The following is a 22,321-nucleotide window of genomic DNA, read 5'->3' as shown; positions in this document are numbered from 1 at the left end:
ATTCATCAAAAATGATAGATTCATCAAAAACACCCGTCCTTCATGGTTCTGGTGACTCATACTACCTTCCTAATATGTGAGCTGGCTGTGTTTTCTCAATTACTTTGTTCATTTATTTTATTTTATTTTGAATTGTATTTAATTCTTTTCATTTTCCTAAATAGTTATAACAAATACATGAAAAAAGCAATTGAAAGAAAACATTTCAATTACTTAAACACTTATTACTAGGAGGACAGTATGAGTCAGCAGAACCAAGGTGTTTCTGAAGAGGAAGGGGGCTTGTCTGTGAAATGAATATCAAATATATACTGTAAATATTGAATCAAGCAACTTAAAAACTGTCCCGGGTGGTCCCCAAAAGCCTAATTACACAATAAAATTACAAAAAGTTGTATTATTATTATTATTATTATCAGTAGTAGTAGTAGTATTAGTATTAAGATTATTAAGATACCTGCACTCCTGTAGTAAGAGATGGTCTAGAGGTCTGAATATCAGACTCTCAGCACTGAGGTTCTGGGTTCAAATCCAAGGCTACCTACATTGCTGACGGACTTTAACATTTTCAAGGTTAAAATACAATTAATTCTCAAAACCATTAGAAAATGTCAGCAGTGAGTGATGGTGTAGTAGTGATCTAAAGATCAGACTCTCAGTGCGTAGGTTCCATGTTCAAATGTCAGTCCTATAACATTGTTCTGGCCTTTCATCTTTTCAAAGTTAAAATATAAAATAATTACTCAAAGAAGTACCTAAAAATATTTAAAGTGGGATTTGGTGTAGTGGACTCATCATTGGTCACTCAGTGCTGAGGGTTCCAAGTTCAAGTCCCAGCTCCCCGATGATTCAATCCTGGAATACTTTCACATTTTCAAGGCTAAGATACAAAAGAACAAGTCAAAAGCATGATGGCTGCTTGGGATCAAAGGTGCCTTGGCACAGTGGTTTGGGGTGCTTGATAGGTTCACTCAGCTATAGACAGATTGGAGGTTCAAGTCCCATGCCATAAAGGTCAACAGAGGACCATGTCCCTTACCTTTTTTCTGTGGGGGGTTATGTTTGAAAGAATTCTGTCCAGCTAATCTTTTATAGATGATTAGCTGAACAGAATTCTGAAACAGGAAACATTTTCCAATGCGAGTTAGCAAGCCTGAACATGATCAAAACGCAACACAGAAAAGGTGAAACCATGAGCCAGTAGGCCACGTTTAAATGTATACTTGTCCCGGACAACAAACTTAGTCTTGGTGTCACGCCATTGGCCTTGCAACATCATGCAACCATTAAGGCAGTTAAGAGTTGCTCTGATGTAGGAGAACGGTTCGAGTTGCATGATTAATCACTGGTGCAAAATTCAATAGAACGCAGGAAAATATAAAGGCTGTACTAAGATTAAGTTCTTGGGGGTTACCTCAGACCCTGGTTGGGGAGACACTTATTTCATGAAATATATATCCCTTAAATCACGCTCAGTTTAGTTATCCAGGCCTGTACTGGTGCAGTACACATTTGAAACTTGGAGCTACGAGGTTTCTGCCTGACAGTGACGATATGCTACCCATATTTTTACCACTGCAAACAAGCAACTGAAGTTCAAGTGTTGAAGAAAGAAAATGCAAAAAAATGAAATCCCGTATGGGATAAATGAATGGGCAGTTTACTTCCGACACCTCACTGCGATGCTCTATTGTTTGAATCCAACTCAATTTTAAGTAGTTGACTCCACCCCTTTCTCTTGATTGGTCAAATAAGTTGGTTACCTGCTATGCAAAGCATGCTGGGAAAAGCATGCTTCGATGTTTCCAGGGGCATTTTCTAAGCGTTCGTGAACTAAAATTTCTAAATGTGTCATTTCCGTGTGTATGCCTCGGCAAGCTGTCTGACACACGTCGGAATTTGATTTGTCAGTATTTGAGCCTAAACCTTAACCTTAGCTGCTAGGGTGCTAGGTTAGGGTTGAGCGCTCTCACCTAAACTGTGCTGAATGGAAGAACGACTTGTCACTTTATAGAATTAGTTATGTTGAATTTATCTAATTCAACTCATAATTCATGATCATTGATGTGAAGTATAATAGATATGATTTTATCAATAAAACAAAATTCGCAACAATGGATATACATTGATTAGGTCTTTGTAATTAAACTTAAGTCAAATTGAAATGTGGATATACATATGACTTATGTTGAAAAAACAGGATTAGAATATAAATTACTCACATTAAATGTGTTAGCAACAAGGCTAGTAGTTCTAATAATTTACCTTTATCTGATATTTTAGTGAAGAACATGCAAGAGAACAGCACCTTCAGGAACCATGGTGGAGTAGTAGTTAAGAAATTGTAAGAGAGCAGAAATGTATAATCCGTGGTGGAGCAATGGCTAAAGTACAGGTCTCATCATCTGAAGGGTGTGGGTTCAACACCACCAGGTGTATTTTTCAAGTTTGAACCGGCATTACAACAAACAAAACCATTTGTTGTTTATTTCCTCTTTCTTTATTTCCACTTTTTACCTGGATTTTTTATGCAGTTGTGCGCCTTTATCTAATCTTTTAGTGAAAAACATGCAAGAGAAGTCACAAAGAGTTAACCTTGATGGAGTAGCGGTTATGAAATGGGACTCGGTGTCAGAGGATTGCTGGTTCAATCTCAGCAAGGAGCTTTAGTTTAGTTTTACCTGCCTCTTTTACCCTAGTCTAATCTTTTAATCAAGAACTTGTAAGAGGGCAAAATAATATAAGCTGTGGCTCAGTGGTCAAAGTACAGGTCTCATCATCTGAAGGGTGTGGGTTCAAAGCCACTAAGTGTATTTTTCAAGTTTGAACCAGCATTACCACAAACAAAACCATTTGTTGTTTATTTCCTCTTTCTTTATTTCCTCTTTTTACCTGGATTTTTTATGCAGTTGTGCGCCTTTATATAATCTTTTAGTGAAAAACATACAAGAGGAACCACAAAGAGTTAACCTTGATGGAGTAGTGGTTATGAAATGGGACTCATTGCCAGAAGGTTGTCAGTTCAATCCCAGCAAGGATCCTTAGCTTAGTTTTACCTGCCTCTTTTACCCTAGTCTAATCTTTTAATGAAGAACTTGTAAGAGGGCAAAACAATATAATCCATGGTGGAGCAGTGGTCAAAGCACAGGTTTCATCATCTGCAGGTTGTGGGTTCAAAGCCACCAGGTGTATTAAATTTGATCCGGCATTACCACAAACAAAACCATTTGTTGTTTATTTCCTCTTTTTACCTCTTTATTTCCTCTTTATCTTACTCTTGCACCTTTATCTGATCTTTTAGTGAAAATGTGCAAGAGAATACACCTGTGCCAAAGTATATACCTGTGCAAATCTTTATGGAGTAGTGGTTAAGGTGAAGGCCTTGTAGCCAGAAGGTTACTAGTTCAAATCTGGCAAGGATTTAACTCAATGTTTTAGCCGGCTCCTATACCTTTTAGTAACCTTCACTTAAAATTGTGCAAGAGAACCTGAGCTATATGAGCCATGGTGGTGCAATGGAGTAGACACAGTGCTGTCAAGCAGGAGGTTCCTGGTTCAAACCCAATATATAGGGAATTTTCAAAATTTTACCTGGCTCTTGTACCTTTACCTCTGATCTTTCACTTAAGAGCGTGCAAGAGAACAGGTTGAGTAAGAACCACAGTGGCACAGTGGTTAAAACATTGCCTCACAGTTCCAAGCCTGCGAGTTCAAACCTCACCAGTGGTGAAGGTAAAGTTCGAAAGATGGTCCTAGGGAAAATCCCCAAAAATGGAACAAGGCAAAATTGTGCAAAGAGAAATCCCGAAAGATGGTCAATGTAAATTCCCAAAATGCAAACCCTCGGAAGATGGTTAAAGATAGTAAACACCAGAACCTACGATACTAACGAGATTCCGAAAGCAGCAGCTCAAGTGGAGCCGGCGGAGACAGAAGAAGCTGCGCGCAGACGAAAGGAGTCAGAGAAGAAGGTGGGCGGAGACTAAAGGAGACAGAGAAGAAGGTGGGTGGAGACGAAAGGAGACAGAGAAGAAGGTGGGTGGAGACGAAAGGTGACAGAGAAGGGGACAAGCAAATGAAACAAATATTTAAAAAAAAATATCTAAATATTTTAAATTTTAAGCCCCTCCCTCTACTACCTGAGGGAGGCGGGCTAGACTCTTCTTATGGACAAAAAGTTAAAGCTGCTGCAGCCTGGATTCAAACCCCCAACATTCTGCTTACGGGTCCTGTGCTTTACCACTACACCACCAGGTCTTTTGCACCAAAATACAATTTTAGGTAATATTTAAAGTCGAAGCAAGAGACGGCAGGTCAAAACATACAAATATTTAAATATTTGCATATTTAATGCGGTGTTCTGTTTTTTCCATCACAAAGCTCATTGGAGAAAGGTGCTATATAAATGCACCATTTACCATTTATATATAAATAACTTGATAAGTTACCAAAAATAGAAAAGTTATATAGCTCTTGGGTTTTTAAATTACATTACAATAATGAATGGCTATAAAGTTTCAGGTGGTGTCATACTACACCCAAACGTAAATGTTTAACTGAAAAAATAGCATGGCATGCAGCATATCACATTAATGAACAATTATAAGCTGAGCCACATAGATTCTAGACAGCATTCTGCCTGTTTGACTTGAAACCTACATAAAACCACTTCCATTCCATGTTTTTGAGCCACATAGTTATCAACTGCATTCAGTTTAACTGATTCTAGACAGCATTATGCCTGTTTGACTTGAAACCTACATAAAATAAGATTCCAACCACTTCCATTCCATGTTTTTGTTACAACATAAAAACCTCACCTCAACCATTAATAAAGGCTATGCGTGTGCATAAAGTCGCATGCATAAAGTGAATGGCAAATTGAGTGTCAATGTGAGTGGCAAAGTGTGAGTGGCAAAGTGAGTTCAACATTGTTTAATGCAATCAGATAGGACCTTTCTGTTTGGATGAAGAAAGTAGTTTTTGCCACTCAATAGGCATTCCTGCATAACTTCTGGGTATGATGACAATGTCACGCACATACCCTCTATATATAGTAAAAATAACTCATCTCATAGGACACAACATATAGGCTACTGTAGTAATACCATAAAAAACATGAACCTAACTAACCCTATGTCGTCAAAAAACACGACAAGGTGGGTTTTGATTTAATTTCTTTATTGACACAAATGTATTAATAAACGCCTGTCAAAAGGATTTCCATTGAGTAAAGTGTGTATGTGTGTGTGTGTGTGTGTGTGTGTGTGTGTGTGTGTGTGTGTGTGTGTGTGTGTGTGTGTGTGTGTGTGTGTGTGTGTATGGGTACGTGTGTGTGTGTGTGTGTGTGTGTGTGTGTGTGTGTGTGTGTGTGTGTGTGTGTGTGTGTGTGTGTGTATGGGTACGTGTGTGTGTGTGTGTGTGTGTGTGTGTGTGTGTGTGTGTGTGTGTGTGTGTGTGTGTGTGGGTGTGTGTATGGGTACGTGTGTGTGTGTGTGTGTGTGTGTGTGTGTGTGTGTGTGTGTGTGTGTGTGTGTGTGTGTGTGTGTGTGTGTGTGTGTGTGTGTGTGTGTGTGTGTGTACGTGTATCTGTTGGGAGGAGAGCAGATATAATTATTACAGGAAAACAAAATCAATAATACATTAATTAATAACATTTCCAATTAACCATTCAATTAAAATAACATTAACAATATGGGCATATAGAACCTGTTTTTAATGTCCCAAATGGTGTTGTTTTGTAGTGTTAAGGACAGTTCACACTGAGCACTATAAAATACAATGGTGAACCGTGTGAAAGGCCCTTTGATGTTATGGTAAATTCTTGTGGTGTTATGTTAACTTGGTATGGTGTATGGATTAAATTCCTACCCTCTGGTAACACTCTAACATGGTGTGGTCTAGGATATATTTGTATGGTGTGTGGGTTAAATTCCTACCCTCTGGTAACACTAACAGGATGTGGTCTAGTTGTATGGTGTGTGGGTTAAATTCATACCCTCTGGTAACACTAACATGGTGTGGTCTCATAGAGAGGGTAACTTTGTATGGTGTGTGGGTTAAATTCATAACCTCTGATAACACTAACAGGATGTGGTCTAGTTGTATGGTGTGTGGGTTAAATTCATACCCTCTGGTAACACTAACAGGATGTGGTCTAGTTGTATGGTGTGTGAGTTAAATTCATACCCTCTGGTAACACTAACGGGCTAGTCCCGTTTGGGCGGTGTAGCGATAAGGCGGTGTAGCGATAAGGCGAACTGTACTAACAGGGGGATTCTTTCCAACAGACTGTAAAGCAAGCGATCTTCATCCCATTCATGCGTTTATGAATGGGATAAACGCAAAGTATATACCTGTGCAAATCCTGATCCACTCCCTCAACAGTGGATCCACCCTGAAGGTCAAACACAAAGGTCATTAACTGATGCAAAATTATATTTATAATCCATTCATTTCAACAGTAGAATAATGATCAGATACTATAGCTATAGGCAGTTCTATCTATAATCCATCCAAGGACACATTTTATAGTATAATTACTCAGGATTCCTTGTTCCCTGTCTCAATCTGAAGAGGTCAAAGAAAGGCTACTTTGTTGATTTTCTTTTACCTTGCACGACTGGTTACATTGGTATTGTGAGTTATTTGTGTTTTGTTCAGAGCACACACCTGACAAAAGACCATTGATATTAAATATTGATGATGATAGTTATGATCCGACCAAAAGTACATTTTGTCAGGAGATATAGTCGGCCCTTGGGTGTTTTAATATTTTCTAATGTGGCCCCCTTTGAAAAAAGGTTTGGACCCCCCTGATTTAGGAGGTCTAAAATCGGCCTCAAATCTTAATGTGAGGAGAACGGCCCTGTGTGAGTGATTCAGATTGTAACTCTAAAGTACGCCTGTTGAAAGAAGTTAACAACTCACATTCATTTATAATCAGTGACCTGCTGCCATTTTCTATACAACACATACGCCTACCCTAGAACACACACAGCCATGGTTTTCCTTTGTTTTAGTAAAATAGTCTGATAACAACAAAATTATGCTCAATTTGGGGCAGAGGTTTTTCCTTGACCTACTGGGAGTGTGCATGCAAAGTTTGAGCTGCACTCGCACATACGCACATGCACACACAGTGTGAAGTGAGCGGTGCTATTTATTAGTTAATTTTCATTAAGTGTCCCGCAAAGCTTGGCCAATGTGACCCTGGGCGTACAACACACATTGAGCGTTTGTGCCAAGATGTAGGCCAGATGTAGGACAGATGAGTGCATCTCTCCACTCCGACATGTCTCCTTTCCGACATGTCTCTATTCCGACACTAACCCTATGTCTAACCCTAACCCTAAACCTTAGGCCCATGGGAGTGTCGCCATTCCGACAATAAGAAGTCAATTTCGGAGTGGCGACATGTCGGAATGGAGAGAGCCTCCCAGGACAGATATAGGCCAGATGTAGGCCACGCTTCAGAGCCCAGATAAAGCCAGATGTTGGAGCTTAGCTCCTTCCAGGAGCACGCTTATGACCAACATCTGTCCCATCTGCACTGGGGCCGTAACGCTACCCCACTGATAAATAACATCCCAATCAAACAATAGATTAAAACCTGGATCAGTGACATTACAATGAAGGCATTTAGCAGGCAATCCTCCATCCAGAGCGACTTAAATTAAGCAAGGTAAATGCATTGGCCTACAGTACATAGAATGCAGAGAGATAAGTGTAGTGCCTCAGTAAACTATAGGATTACATACTGTAGAGGGGGTCACAAACAATATAGGAACCCTTTTTGTTTATTTTTTTACATTAACCACTTAATAACGTAACCAGCATCCCTATTCTAGTGCAAACATTCGCCAAAAATAGCCGCACAACACGTCACAGTGATTTGGTGAAGAGGGGAAAACCAATGTTATAACCAATACAAGTAGCCAATGGTCATGTTAAATGTCTGAAAATACACATTAACATGAATCCAACACAACAACGATGACAGTGCTGTCTGTCAAACAAGTCTATGAAATCCATCAGAAGGTTTGATCTGTTCTGTACATTGAAACTATGGTATAGCAGCCAGGTAAACAATGAACCTAGCATCAGTCTGAATAACACGCTTTCTAAATGACAGTAAGTCGCTTTGGATTAAAAGCGTCTGCTAAATGCCTAAACTGTAAACTGATAAGACTGAGGTCTGGATAAGGAGCTGGTCAGCTGGGCTGACTCCTGGGTGAGGAAGGGTCTACATCAGGGGTCTCAAACTGGCGGCCAGGGGGCCATTTGCGGCCCGCGAGACGATATTTTGTGGCCCCCACCTTAATATGAAAGTTTAATGTTAGTGCGGCCCGCAAGTTTTATATGAACCTCAAAACAGTTAATAATACAATACAGTTAACAGTACAGTACATGTTCCATAAGTTAAACAACTTGTTTTGTGTTAAAAAACAAAAAATACATTTGAGAAGACTGATGGGGAGATAGATACAGTTTTTAGACAGTCGTTAGACTGGTATGAAACTACAGTATAATAATCAAACAAATTAGTGCACATTCACTAATTTGTTTTATTAGTGCATGTGCACACGCACGGCACATGCACCACATGCACGCGTGCATGTGCGAGCCTCAGCCAGACTCTGCCTCCAGCGGCCCCAAGGTAAATTGAGTTTGAGACCCCTGGTCTACATGAACACACCTGTCAGCGTGGAGTTAGGCGGGAGGAGTAGGACAAAAGCTCTGCCTCTAGTTATTAACTGGCATAATAAAAGTGAGCTTGTAGATCGGCTATTTTCACAATATTTATCTGTGGAACCGAGTCAAACTAAATGTAATGCCTGCAATTCCAAGTGCTTGTCAGGGTGGTGGGGGTCCCAGTTGATTATTTGAGGTATGCAGCCTGAAAAGTTAGGAAACCCTTGATATAGAGTCTGCAATGTGTGCCTTGAATGTTGTTGGAACGGAAGTCACCAGAGATGGAAACAGAGAGATCTAGGGCCCAAGATTTGAGAGGACCTGTGATGTCATAACATACTTTTCTATTAATTTGGTCAATAAGGTACAAAGAATGAGAGGCCTGCTCTGCCGGAAACATTGCGAAACAAAAAAAAGGCCCATCGACGCCACTATACAGGAAAAGAATACAAAAATAAATCTGCTTTAAGCAGCATGTGAGGCGTCAAACTAGGGGTTCTTCATGATTCTGAATCCAATGCAAGCATTTGTTTTGCATGAAAAACATTCCTTAGGCTAGATTTCAGCCCCACAAAATGGTGAAAAGTGATGAGTCATCAAAAATCACAGTTTTGAGAGGCCGAAATCTAGCCCAAGGAATGTTTTTCATGCAAAACAAATGCTTGCAATGGATTCAGAATCATGAAAAACCCTAGTTTGACCCCTCACACGCTACTTAAAGCAGATTGATTTTTTTGTATTCTTTTCCTGTATAGTGAAGTCGATGGGACAGTGAATAAATGGCCATAACCTTTTTTTGCAATGTTTCCGGCAGAGCAGGCCTCTCAGTCTATGTACCTTAATGACCAAATGAATAGAAAAAACTAAAATAAAAAGTGTCATGACGTCACAGGTAATGGGGCCGGACTTACCTAGGAAGAAGAGAAGCTCAGTCTTGTCAAGGTTCAGCTTGAGGTGGCGAGAAGAAAACATCCACTGTGAGATGTAAGCCAGACATGCAGCGATGCACTCTTCAACCTGAGTGGCAGAGGAGTGGAGAGAGAAACAGTTACAATCAACTAATTGTGACCGTAGGTCACACTTAATTGCGACCAAAGGTCGCAGTTTACCATGAGAAATGTCGCAGCCAGCTTGTCTCCGTCTGTCTGTCTGTGTCAGTCAGTCAGTCAGTCAGTCAGTCAGTCAGTCAGTCAGTCAGTCAGTCAGTCAGTCAGTACACATTTTTACAGTCTATGGGTTGGTTCCCTTGTCACTGTGACATTGCATGTGATATCACAGCTGACATCACCTATGTAGAAGCCCATATATGGGTATTCCCCAGAATCCCTTTTATGCCCAAATATAAAGATCCCTGATGTCACCGATATATATCACTGGCCAGATGGCCAAGACAAGTCCCATATCTGTGTGGCTGGATTCAGATCTCCATGTATGGGCATACAATATATTGTATGTAAATGGATACATATTACTAGTAAGACACCCGAGGGTGGAATGCAACCTCAGGGTGACATGCAACCTCGCCCTAAAGGGCGAGGTCGCTCCAATTCTTGACAATCTGGCCAACCACAGCGTTTCTCTGACGATTCTAGTTGTTGTCATTCTGGGGGGAGTTTGTTCATGTTTTTGTGAGGGTATCAACCCTAGGAGACACGGGGAGAACACGCAAACTCCACACAGAAAGGCCCTACTGATAGCGATAGGGCCTTTCTGTGTGGAGTTTGCCTAAACATGGAGATGTGGTACAGAAGGACTCATATATGGGCATAGCGCCGGCCGAAAATTCAGGTATTTTCGGGTATATTCGGGTGGCTACTTTCTATGACGGTGGCTACTTTCTATGACGGTAGTCCCATATGACATGATGGACTGGACTATCTCCATATATAGTTCATGTTTTTGTGAGGGTATCAACCCTAGGAGACACGGGGAGAACATGCAAACTCCACACAGAAAGGCCCTATCGCTCACACCCTAGGTTGGGTTTGCGATAGGGCCTTTCTGTGTGGAGTTTGCCTAAACATGGAGATGTGGTACAGAAGGACTCATATATGGGCATAAAAAGTATGTCATGTGACATCACTTCCTGTACAGACAGTCAGACAGACAGACAGCCATTGACTCCGACCTAACAATAGCTACTGTCTATGACGGTAGTTCCATTATGACATATTGGACTAGACTATCTCCATATATAGTGTTATCCACATCTCCATGTTAGGACTCATATATGGGCATAAAAATTATGTCATGTGACATCACTTCCTGTACAGACAGTCAGCCATTGACTCCGGATTAACAATGGCTACTGTCTATGACGGTAGTCCCATATGACATATTGGACTAGACTATCTCCATATATAGTGTTATCCACATCTCCATGTTTAGACAGCCAATGACTCCGGCCTAACAATGGCTACTTTCTATGACGGTAGTCCCATATGACATGATGGACTGGACTATCTCCATATATAGTGTTATCCACATTTCGTGTAGCCGCCCTGTACAGGAAGTGATGTCACAACTCGCTGACATCACACTGACATCACAGAGGATACGGACGGTCACGAGGATACGGAAGGAAGGAAGGACACTCAAGCGACACGGTTCTTCAGAGTATATGCGACCTTCGGTCGCAATAAAAGATAAAATAAAATAAAAAGTCCATATATGGGCATTCCCAGAAACAAAATCCCTATTAAGCCCATATATGGAGATTTCTGATCTCATCAATCCCAGGCCCCAACTGGGATTGAATGCGTCAGTCAGTCCGTCACGCTCCATATGTGGCCAAGACAGTCCCTTGTATACCCATATATGGAGGTCCCTGATGTAATCAATATTAAGCCCATATCTGGGAATGCCCATATACTGTATGTACATATTGTGTCAGTCTCTGATGTTTCAGCTAGTGTTGCCCGATCCCGATCACGTGATCGGATCGGCCGCCGATATGGCCGTTTTTATAAGATCGGAGATAGGGGAAAAAAAAATCGGAAAAAAAAAAAAAAAAACGTTTTTTTTTTTTTTTTTTCAAAAAAATATTTTCTGGGAGTACTGAAAGTTACAGGTAAGGTGAATGCGATATGAAATGTAAGCTTACCATAATCACAGTAATCCTTAATCATTTTCAATCATATTCAAGGGCTTTTGGAGAAATGAGACAGACAGAGCACTGCAGAGGGAAGGTGATTGTGTCAGACTCTGTGTACAGCTGGCAGCTGATGCCAATAAGTAGTAATTGGCCCCTTGCTAATGGATCAAAGGAAGGCAATTATGTCTCTCTGCACTGTCAACTAGCTCAGTGGTTCTCAACCTGTGGGTCGGGACCCCCAGGGGGGTCCTCAAATTATTTTGGGGGGGTCCCCAGATGATTAACTTAATGTGCAACATTGTTTTCTCTCTCAACAGTAAACAAATCAACATAAAGTTTAAGTGTATAGAGGGTATCTGCACATTTCGAAAGTGAAAAATTAAGGACTTTTTAATACCTCTAAAATGACAAATGAAACATTGGCCAAATTGTCAAATATTAAAGTCAGAAATTGTAAAAATAGCCGATCTACATGCTCACAACGCCTCGCGTTGCGAGGCGTTGTGAGCATGTAGATCTGCTATTTTCACAATAGAACCGTGTTATACACCAGTAAGACTCCCTAATCGGGAGATAAGCGACCGTTGGTCGCTTATCTCCACAAATATCACAGCCTCCACCTCTCACGTCATACGGGCAGCCATAGTTACACCTGGAATGTTGAATCTCCATATATGGAGATAACCTACCCATCACACAAAGTCTGACCTCACCAGCCCATACCTGGGCATGGACGACTTATATCTCCATATACGGAGATGGCCATATATGGAGATACGATGACATCACAGAGTCCACAGCTGATGATGTGGCGTGATGTCATACAATACACAAACAAGCCCTATATAAAGGGGCAATTCTCACCAGGGAAGAGAGCATTCCCCACTAGCTGAGTATCTTAAGATGGTTGGATGTGATGATAAGCCACAAATAGGCCAAAAGTTTGTTTTACCAATTATCAAGACATACGGGCAGTTGACAGTTTGCCATTGTTACTCATTGAAGTTGAATCTCCATCTGAATCCCTTTTATGCCCATATATGGAGATCCCTGCTCTGAGTATCTGACATCACTAATCCCTTTTATGCCCATATATGGAGATCCCTGCTCTGAGTATCTGACATCACTAATCCCTTTTATGCCCATATACAGTATGGAGATCCCTAACAGAATCCATTTTATGCCCATATATGGAGATACCTGCTCTGAGTATCTGACATCACTGTGATGTCACCTGTTTATGCCTAAATATGGAGATCCCTGCTCTGAGTATCTGACATCACTGCGATCTCACCTGTGATGTCACAGTGACACATCACCTCAGTATCTGTGATGTCACAGTGACACATCACCTCAGTATCAGGCGTTACACGTATACATTGAGCAGGGCAAAGGTGTGACGTGTGTGACGGACGGACGGACGGACGGACGGCCGGTGGAGGTTTTCATACTAAACTGCGACCTTACGGTCGCAACTAAACTGCGACCTTACGGTCGCAAAAATATACTTCCTCAACTCTTCAGGGTCGGGGGTCCCCAGTTAAAATATGATTATTTTGGGGGTCACGGCCTGAAAAGGTTGAGAACCACTGAACTAGCTGCTACTGCATACTTTTAAAGCAGACTGGTTAATTGGTTCTTAACTTATTTTGTTTCAACTTTAAAAATGGCCAATGTTTTACCAGTTTTTATATAGTTTGTTGATTATTTTTGATGCTGTAATGGTCTATTTTATTTAATTTTTTGAGGTATTGAACAGGTTTTAAAAGTCCTTAAATCGTGACTTCACTGCCAAATTTCAAAGGCCACACCAAAGGTCCGCTGCACAATGATTGAGAAACACTGCACTAGTAGTATCACTATACACTACTCATAAGCTTTGTTTTTAATTTGTTGATTCAGTGCTGCACTGATAGTGATAGAATGAATAGAATCTTTTTTTCTTAATGCCTTGCCAAAAGATCGGATCGGGAAAGATCGGGATCGAATCGGAAGCAATAATATTTGATCGGTATCGGATCGGGAGCAAAAAAACCCTGATCGGGGCATCCCTAGTTTCAGCACAACCTCGCTTCTCGCCCTTAGGGCGTCTTACTGGTATTAAGGAGTATAATAAATATCACCATCATGACATTTCACTTGATGATTGATTGTCATACAAATAATTGCACAACAATTTAATTTAATTTGTCCTTTGAACATTGGAAGGAATATAACAATTATAGGCCATATTTAATAATGTTATAGTCAAAATTAAAAGTAGTGGAAATAGCCGATCTACAAGCTTCTACAACGTGTCGCATTGTGATGCAATGTGAGCTTATAGATCAGATCTACATAGCAATATTTTTGCAAGCAGTACCCCAACAAGATGAGTTTGGGTGAGCTGGAGAACACAGTACTTTCTGTCTGTCTGTCTGTCTGTCTGTCTGTCTGTCTGTCTGTCTGTCTGTCTGTCTGTCTGTCTGTCTGTACCTGGATCCTCTGGTGTACACTGTAACAAGTCCTGATCACCTCTACTGTAACTGTACAGCTTTGGTAACTGGTCCTATAAGCACACTATCCCAAACACCACAACACTGTTAAAGCTCCCACTGTAGTCCTAGATTGGCTGTGATATTCCTTTAATTTATGTATTTCATATACAGTATAAACTATAAAGCCATAGATGACTCCTATGCACTCCTGTGTCGGTGACATTGTGAAATGTAAGTGATATCATCACATTCTAGGGGTGAAGTTGTCAGAAAGCGTCCATACTCACTCAGAAACCTGTTGAAATGTCTCCCACATTCTCTTCCCAGCCACAGTCTATCTGGTAGTTATTAATGTCAGCTGGTTATGGTAGAAATACTGAGTTCTACCACTTTTTCGAGTCACATGTTCAAATACTGGATTCTGATTGGCTAAATTCCGGAGGTTATGGCAGAACAACCGCCGCAGTTGTGTGAGGACGAGATCAATGCGCCTCAGTGTACATCCGGGGACTTCAGGAGGTAGTCGGAACACCTTTCCCCCAACCAACATATGACGGTCGTAGCGGTCCTATGTTTACTAACGTGCATGCTATAGTCGCCGATTTATTTGGATCCAATGCAATCCGCCAACTTTAAAGCCCCTTTTCTCTGAACCTATGCCTTTCTGGAAGCGAACAGCCTCTATTTACGGCCGGAACGGTACTTCTAACTGACGTTAGCTTAGCTGTAAGCTAGACGCATGGATTAGTATGGAGTTGGCGCCATCTGTTGGTGAGTAGAAGATGTTGTTGGTGGAACTATCTGCTGTCTCGCGGAAGTTTTATAGGCAATAATGATTGTAACTTAAGATCCTTGCAAGTTACAACTATGTGTTTTCTTTCATGTATAAGGGAAAAAGTGGTAGAAAAGCTATTTACCACTCGGGGTCAGACATTATGCTCTGATAATGTCCTGTGTGAGGGTGTTATCGGACTCGGCTTCGCCTCGTCCGATAACACCCTAACACAGGACATTATCAGAGCATAATGTCCTCTCACTCGGGGTAAATTGCTTACTTGAAAACCCAGCTCCAAACACACTAACATGCTGATATGTCCACACAGGTATTTATTATCCCTGGCCTGCTTCATTTGGTGACAACCTTTACCAGATTATTTCATTCAGAAACATCTCTGTTTTCACCTGTCTCTCTCACTCACAGACTGTTTTCCTTCCTGCTTTTTGAATTGAGTCCCACCCAACTAGAGTTGATTGACACCTGGATGCCCAATGATGTTGCTTAATAGAAATTATGTCTGACCAAGTAGCTGCATGTCTGCCCCCTATTGGACCTAGTGCTTTAGTGCAGCTGCAGTGAAATGAGAAACCTGGGTACAAATCACCATCTGAAAGAGTTGTGCCCTGAGTTTAATTCTGACAGGTAAATAAAGTGGTCTAATGATCTGACTTTCAGCAGAGAGGTTCCATATTCGAACCCCAGTCTACCTGTAGTTTGATGATGGAGTACTTTGGAAAAGATATGCATTATTTGCATGGAAACCCAATGCTGACTGCTGAGAGTTTGAGCATTAGTCCACTATAACATCACATCTTTGATGTAAATGTAACCTGGTGGGCAAGGAATTTACCCTCAAATAAATAGTAAAGCTAAGACTAAGTCACCTTGATGATGTTTATCAAGGAAAATAATGTAGTTTCTATAAATTGGGTTCCCAATAAATGTAAAAAAAAACATGTTGAAAACAATGAGACTTGAAACATGATCTTCCCCCAAACACATGGAAGTTTATTTACAAAATCACATTAAAGATAGGCAATACGTTTGTGCAATAAGACATTTTATTAGTTCGTAATTAAAAGCACTCAGCTTAAAAATACCATTATCAAGGCCCAAGTACACTGAACGTGGCATTACTGAGCTATCTGTACTGTAGCAGCAGCCAATGCCACTCTCACAATCAGCAGTGTCAGCATCAAAGTGAGGAGTACAGTTCAGGAAGTGACCTCACCTAATTGTCACATAAAAGCTCAGACAGGTGTCATTTATTTTGCCATAACCACAACAGGGTCAATGGGTAATGGGTTTATGCTACAGTGCCTGCCTGGACTGCGCTTGCCGCTTGGACAGTGAGGCTGGACTCAAACCTGCTTTGGCCTTGTTCACAATGTGGCCTGGTTATCCATGTCATACCCGCTTGCCTCCACACATTTACACACGTTTCTTTAGTGCAGTGTGGTTTGTGGATGTTGCTTAAAACATGCTTGAGATTAAAGATGCAGCAAGACTTGAACCCCTAGCCTTCGGATCATGTAGGCAGAGTCCTAGTGAGCTACCATACTACCTTGTCTCTGCCAGTTTTCCCAATTTTCGTAACATTGAAGAGAGGAGGTGTATGAGTGTTGTCCAAGAACGTTGCTCTTGGTGTACACTGGACACCAAGAGCAACGTTCAAGGAAGGAGAGAAAGGAGATCAGAGAGCGGCAGCGTCATAGAACACATGGAAGCACCATAGGAAGCACCATGCCAGCCTATAGTCTGTTTTGAACCTGGGACCGTCTTACTGCGAGGCAACAGTGCCACCATGCCACAAAAGAGTGAGCAGGTTGGTGCCTTACATGGTTTCCGCCACCATCGGTGTATGAATGTGTGTGTGTGTGTGTATGGGTGAATGTAATACACAATCGCTGGAAAGCGCCTTGGATAAAGGCGCTATATAAATGCACCATTTATCATAACGTTGTCAGATGTTGCTGGTCCCTGATTGGGCTACAGGCTGAAATACACACAGACAACGACATATACCTATACTGTAAAAATCAAACCTCAGGTCGAAGTGGAGCGGTGCATTTGAGCACCTATACCCTGTGTGTGTGTGTGTGTGTGTGTGTGTGTGTGTGTGTGTGTGTGTGTGTGTGTGTGTGTGTGTGTGCGTGCGTGTGCGTGTGCGTGTGCGTGTGTGCGTGTGCGTGTGTCTAGGCTGCGCAACAGTGGTCTTATCAATCTGTTCCTGTTTTTATAGTTTAAAAATCCGACCACGCACCGTTGTACTAATGAAACAACTCCAACCACGCATCGTTGTTCTAAAGAAACAGACAGACAGACAGACAGACAGACAGACAGACAGACAGACAGACAGACAGACAGACAGACAGACAGACAAAGCGAAACATTGGGAGGTTCCACCACAGTAAACTGTGTGTAAAATTTAACAAAAAACTTCTTTCGCCATGCAACACCATATACAACGAAAGTATAAAACACGGCTTAAGTGGTTAAGAATAGTGCGGCATAACAGAGTTCAGGCTCATAGTCGAAACCTTAAACTTCCCCGTGCCGATCTCTGACCTCCACCAGCATATGAGAGGCTGTCCAGCTGGCCAGACATTGCTCCATTATCCCTGGTATCCCTGGCTTAGCTCCAGGACTCGGCACCCCAAGATCCCGCAGGGCTCTGATCCGCCTCTCCCAGAGAGTAGACCTAACCTCCTGCCACTGTCTGAGCCCTTTCCCCCTTGCATTCTGACTCACGTTTTCCACCACTGCATATATGTGTGTGTGTGTGTGTGTGTGTGTGTGTGTGTGTGCGTGCGCGCGCGCGCGTGCGTGCGTGCGTGCACGTGCGTGTACGTGCGTGTGACACATACTCACAAAAACGTTTATGTACAGTACACACACACGCGTGCACACGTACACGTGCACCCGCATGCGCGCGCACACACACCTACACGTGCGCACGTGCACACAGAGTCACAGATATACCCAGGCCACAAGGGCACATTAACCTACACCAACAGCTGTGCTGCTCACACAAATGCATACACAGACACACACCACTATATTTAACTGGCTTCTTTTTATATCCTGGGGTATCCAGGGAGGAAGTGGCTGATTCGGTCCATTTGTTTCCTGCTCCCTGGGTATTGTTTCTCCCCGGGGACTTGGAATTACTCTGTGATCAAACATCCTGGAAGTGTACCAGAGGTCAACAAGTTTAGTAAAAAAAAAAAAGAAAAAACATGGTGAGACCACCAAACGTTATCAAAGGTGAAAAGCAAACTATACCAGTTATTGAATAATTTCTTTAAAGTATGAATGCAGCTATAAATTCAATAATATTTTTGCTATTTTGAATGGGTTTTACATTTCATTATTGTATACCTGGCCTATAGTATATACACATACTAGTATTCAACAGATGTATTGTATTCTTTTCTTTTTAAGACATGGACGCAATAATGGTAGATACCAGCAGAGGGCAGCAGAGGCATAGTGAATGAGTTCTGGCTTTTGAAATAGAGTACCTACTTGCTGGGGCCTCATCATTAGATGTTCAGTGTGTTTGAGAGAAGCCACAGGTGGTGGTGGCAGGGGCGTCACAAGGGGGGGGGGGGAGTGTGACTAAGTTATAGGGCCCAAGCTATTGAAAAATAGCAGATATACAAGCTCACAGCACGGCACCGAGTGCCGCGTTGCGAGCTTGTAGATCTGCTATTTTTTTTTCTTCTTGAAAATGTGTGCAAATCTTTGATGTATCTTTTAAGCGAACATCTGTAACACAAATTTTGCTTCTGGAGGTGGTCCCTGGAACCAAATATTTTGAGATGGGGGTCTGTGGCCAAATACATATAATTTTGGGGGTCCTTCACGTGAAAATACGGTATTTGAGCACCACTGACATAGAAAGATAAAGGAAGGGTTTGAAAAGAAGGGTTTGAAATATTCAAAGGCTTGGACACATTTTGATGATTTTTCAAAAAGAGCAGATATACAAGCTCGCAGCACGGCACTCGGTGCCCAGTACCCAGGGCCCAAAATTTGGTGTGACACCCCTGGAGAGAAGCCACAGGTGGTGGTGGTGGTGGTGGTGGTGGTGGTGGTGGTGCAGAAATCAAATACATCTCAGTAACGGCAGGCCGTTTTTAGACATCATCTAAAAACACCAGTCATAAACACCATCAGTGTTGTGATGGAAAGTCCTTGGATGTTTCCATGAACATTCAGAGTGCGTTATCTGACTACTAGTACAACTGTATGTCACATTGTTGTCTTCAGAGAGGAAAGGAGAGGAAAGAGGCAGGTCTCTTTCTGGAAATAGGTGTAAGTTGTGAGGTACGTACAGCACAACAGACCCAAAAAGTGGATCTACTGCATTTTTATCAATGTGTATTCCATAGGCCAGTAGCCTATTTCCAGACCCTGAATCGCTAGCCACAATGAAGTGAAACGAAATGTCAATTCAGGCTGAGTGTCAGGCTAATAGGCCAGGGGTCTTCAACGTTTTCAGGCCAAGGACCCCTTAGCTGAGGGAGATGAAGCAGGGACCCCGGCCCCTCTACATATTGTATAAAATTGTGTTGCATAATATGTTCATCGATTTCATAGATAGATTCATGGACTTGTTTCACAGCACTGTCATCAGTCTATGTTGGATTCGTGTTTTTAGTTAAATTGACCTATCACTCAGTACTTGGTCTGTTCTTTTTTTTTACCTCTACTCTACACCAAAACTATTTGCCAAAAATAGCCGATCTACAAGCTCTCAGCGTCGAGAGCTTGTAGATCTGCTATTTTTGGCTAAAGTTCTCCTCATAATAGGGATGCGAGGGTTAAAGTTGTTAATTTAAAAGAATGATCCTATCACAAAGATTTGGCGGCACCCCTAGTAACTCTGAGGACCCTATAGGGTTCCCGGACCCCCTGTTGAAGACCCCTGCCATAGGCCTTATCTATCTATCCATCCATCCATCCATCCATCCACCATTTATTTTTCATTTAGTGACGAAGTGACCTATCTTTTTCGTTGACCGCAGGTGTCCCCCAAGGGTCTATACTTGGCCCCCTCCTTTATTCCTCCTCCACCAAACGTCTTCACCAAAAATTGCAGATCTACAAGCTCACAGGACATTGTGACAAATTGCTAGCTTGTAGATCTGTTACTTCGGTCGAATGTTTATTTATTATAATATTATTACAATGCCCAGAAAACGGATACTAGGTTGCATGGGGTGGTTAAGAAACTCGAAGCAAAGAACGTGGACATTCAATTTAAAGAATTGTAAAAGCAAAATCTTTTCATCTTTTTTTTAAGTTACCATCAGGGAGAGAGCAGAAACACTCTTAGGAGGAAATGACATCACAGACTTGTGATCCTTGGACAGGCGGCCGTCTTCGAATGTTCAAAGCATCTTCCGAGGTGTGACTGTTAACCGCAGACGCTACACAAACAGTGGACACACATGGGAATATTTGACTGTACTCTAATCCAGGGGTTCTCAACCTGTGGGTCGGGACCACCAGAGGGGTCCCCAAATTATTATGGGCGGTCCCCAGATGTTTAGCTAAATGTTAACTAGTTTTCTCACTCAACAGTAAGACCAACATACAGTATAAGTGTATACAGGGTATCTGCACATATATCTAAAGTGACAATTTAAGGACTTTAAAGGCCTTTTTAGTTTTTAGTACTACAATTTTCACATATTAGAACAGAAATTGTGAAAATAGCAGATCTACATGCTCACAACGCCTTGCAACGCAGCTATTTTCACAATGGAATAGATCGAGTCAAACTAAATGTAATGCCAACTCCTACAATTCCAAGTGCTTGTGCAGGGTGGGGGGTCCCCAGTTAAAATATGATTATTTTGGGGGTCACAGCCTGAAAACGTTGAGAACCACTGCTCTAATCAGTAGAAATCATTAGGGTCCATGTGGACCGGGCAGGTGGAGGCGATGGCGTGGGGCAAGGAATGAATAACCCGGACAGACTGAATGCATCATTACCCATATTAGGCATGCTTGAGTGGACAAGATGCACTGGACCAACATGTCTAACGCCACCTAAATATAGAGCTCTATTAAGAATTCAGAAAACAAACATTGTAAGTTAACTGCTGACTGTATGAGAACGGTGACCCCAAGTAAGCCCTATATACTTTGCAGTAGCCTACGATGAAAAGCAAAAATAGCAGATCTACAAGCTGACAACGCGCGCCGCATCACGACATGTTGTGACTCGTGAGCTTGTGGATCTGCTATTTTTGCTGTTTTGGAAAATTTCGAAAATGTTTACGTATTGACCATATTTTCTTTTTCTTTTGACAATTTTAAACGATTTGTGCCTACAGTACATGCCCGAAATAGGGATGCCAGTTTCAAAGTGGTTAAAAAAAAGTTCACGTACAGTATTTAACATGGAAGGTTGCGTCATAGCTTCCAAGCCTCAGAAAGCGAGAGATTGTTGAATTGACCAGATAGTGGGCATGGTGGGGGACCCCGCTTTCACGGAGCAAAGCAGGGTGCCATTGCACCGTATCATCAGGGCCTGCATGGGAGAATAAGACAGAATATGAATGGTTACGGCATTTAAGTTTTGTTTCCTACACCAGGGGTTTTCAAAGTGGGTGACGGGGCACCTTAGGGTGCCGTGACAGCAGTCCAGGGGTGCCGCGAGATCATTTGATAATATTTGGAATTTATTTGGACACTTGGAAAAATATTTAGTATCATTTTAAACTTGAAGTACAAAGTTATTTTCAGTCAGTTCTAACCAAAATGGCTATTATCTCAATGTTTTCCTCGTCACATAATCATTAAATATCGTCACTGTCAGGCAGAAACCTTGTATCTCCAAGTTTCAAATGTGTACGTCTTTTGGTAAAGCAAAGCCCTGCTTCATACAAGACTGTCACACAAAACTTGCGAGGCATTGTGTGCTTGTAGATCTGCTGTTTTCACTAGTTTAGTACATTTTATAGATGATAAATACAAAACGAAGGTGCTGGGAGTGAAAATTATAATGTAGGGGTGCCTCGGATAAAAAAAAAGAAAATTATGGGGTGCCCTGAGACAAAAAAAGTTTGGGAACCCCTGTCCTACACAACCCACACATCATGATCCCCTCATCAGGTCTGACTCCAACCCGCGAGTGTCAACACTTGCAGAGGAGCCGATCGCAAGGCAATGACCTCAAAACATCTGCTCTTTACAGCAACACAGATCTGGGCTCATCCACTAAAAGAAAGGAGAACTCAAAGGGCCCAGGACGCAAAACTA

The sequence above is a fragment of the Nannobrachium achirus genome (assembly GCF_963921795.1).
Source record: "Nannobrachium achirus genome assembly, chromosome: 18".
Taxonomy (NCBI): domain Eukaryota; kingdom Metazoa; phylum Chordata; class Actinopteri; order Myctophiformes; family Myctophidae; genus Nannobrachium; species Nannobrachium achirus.
This window is presented reverse-complemented; position numbering follows the sequence as displayed.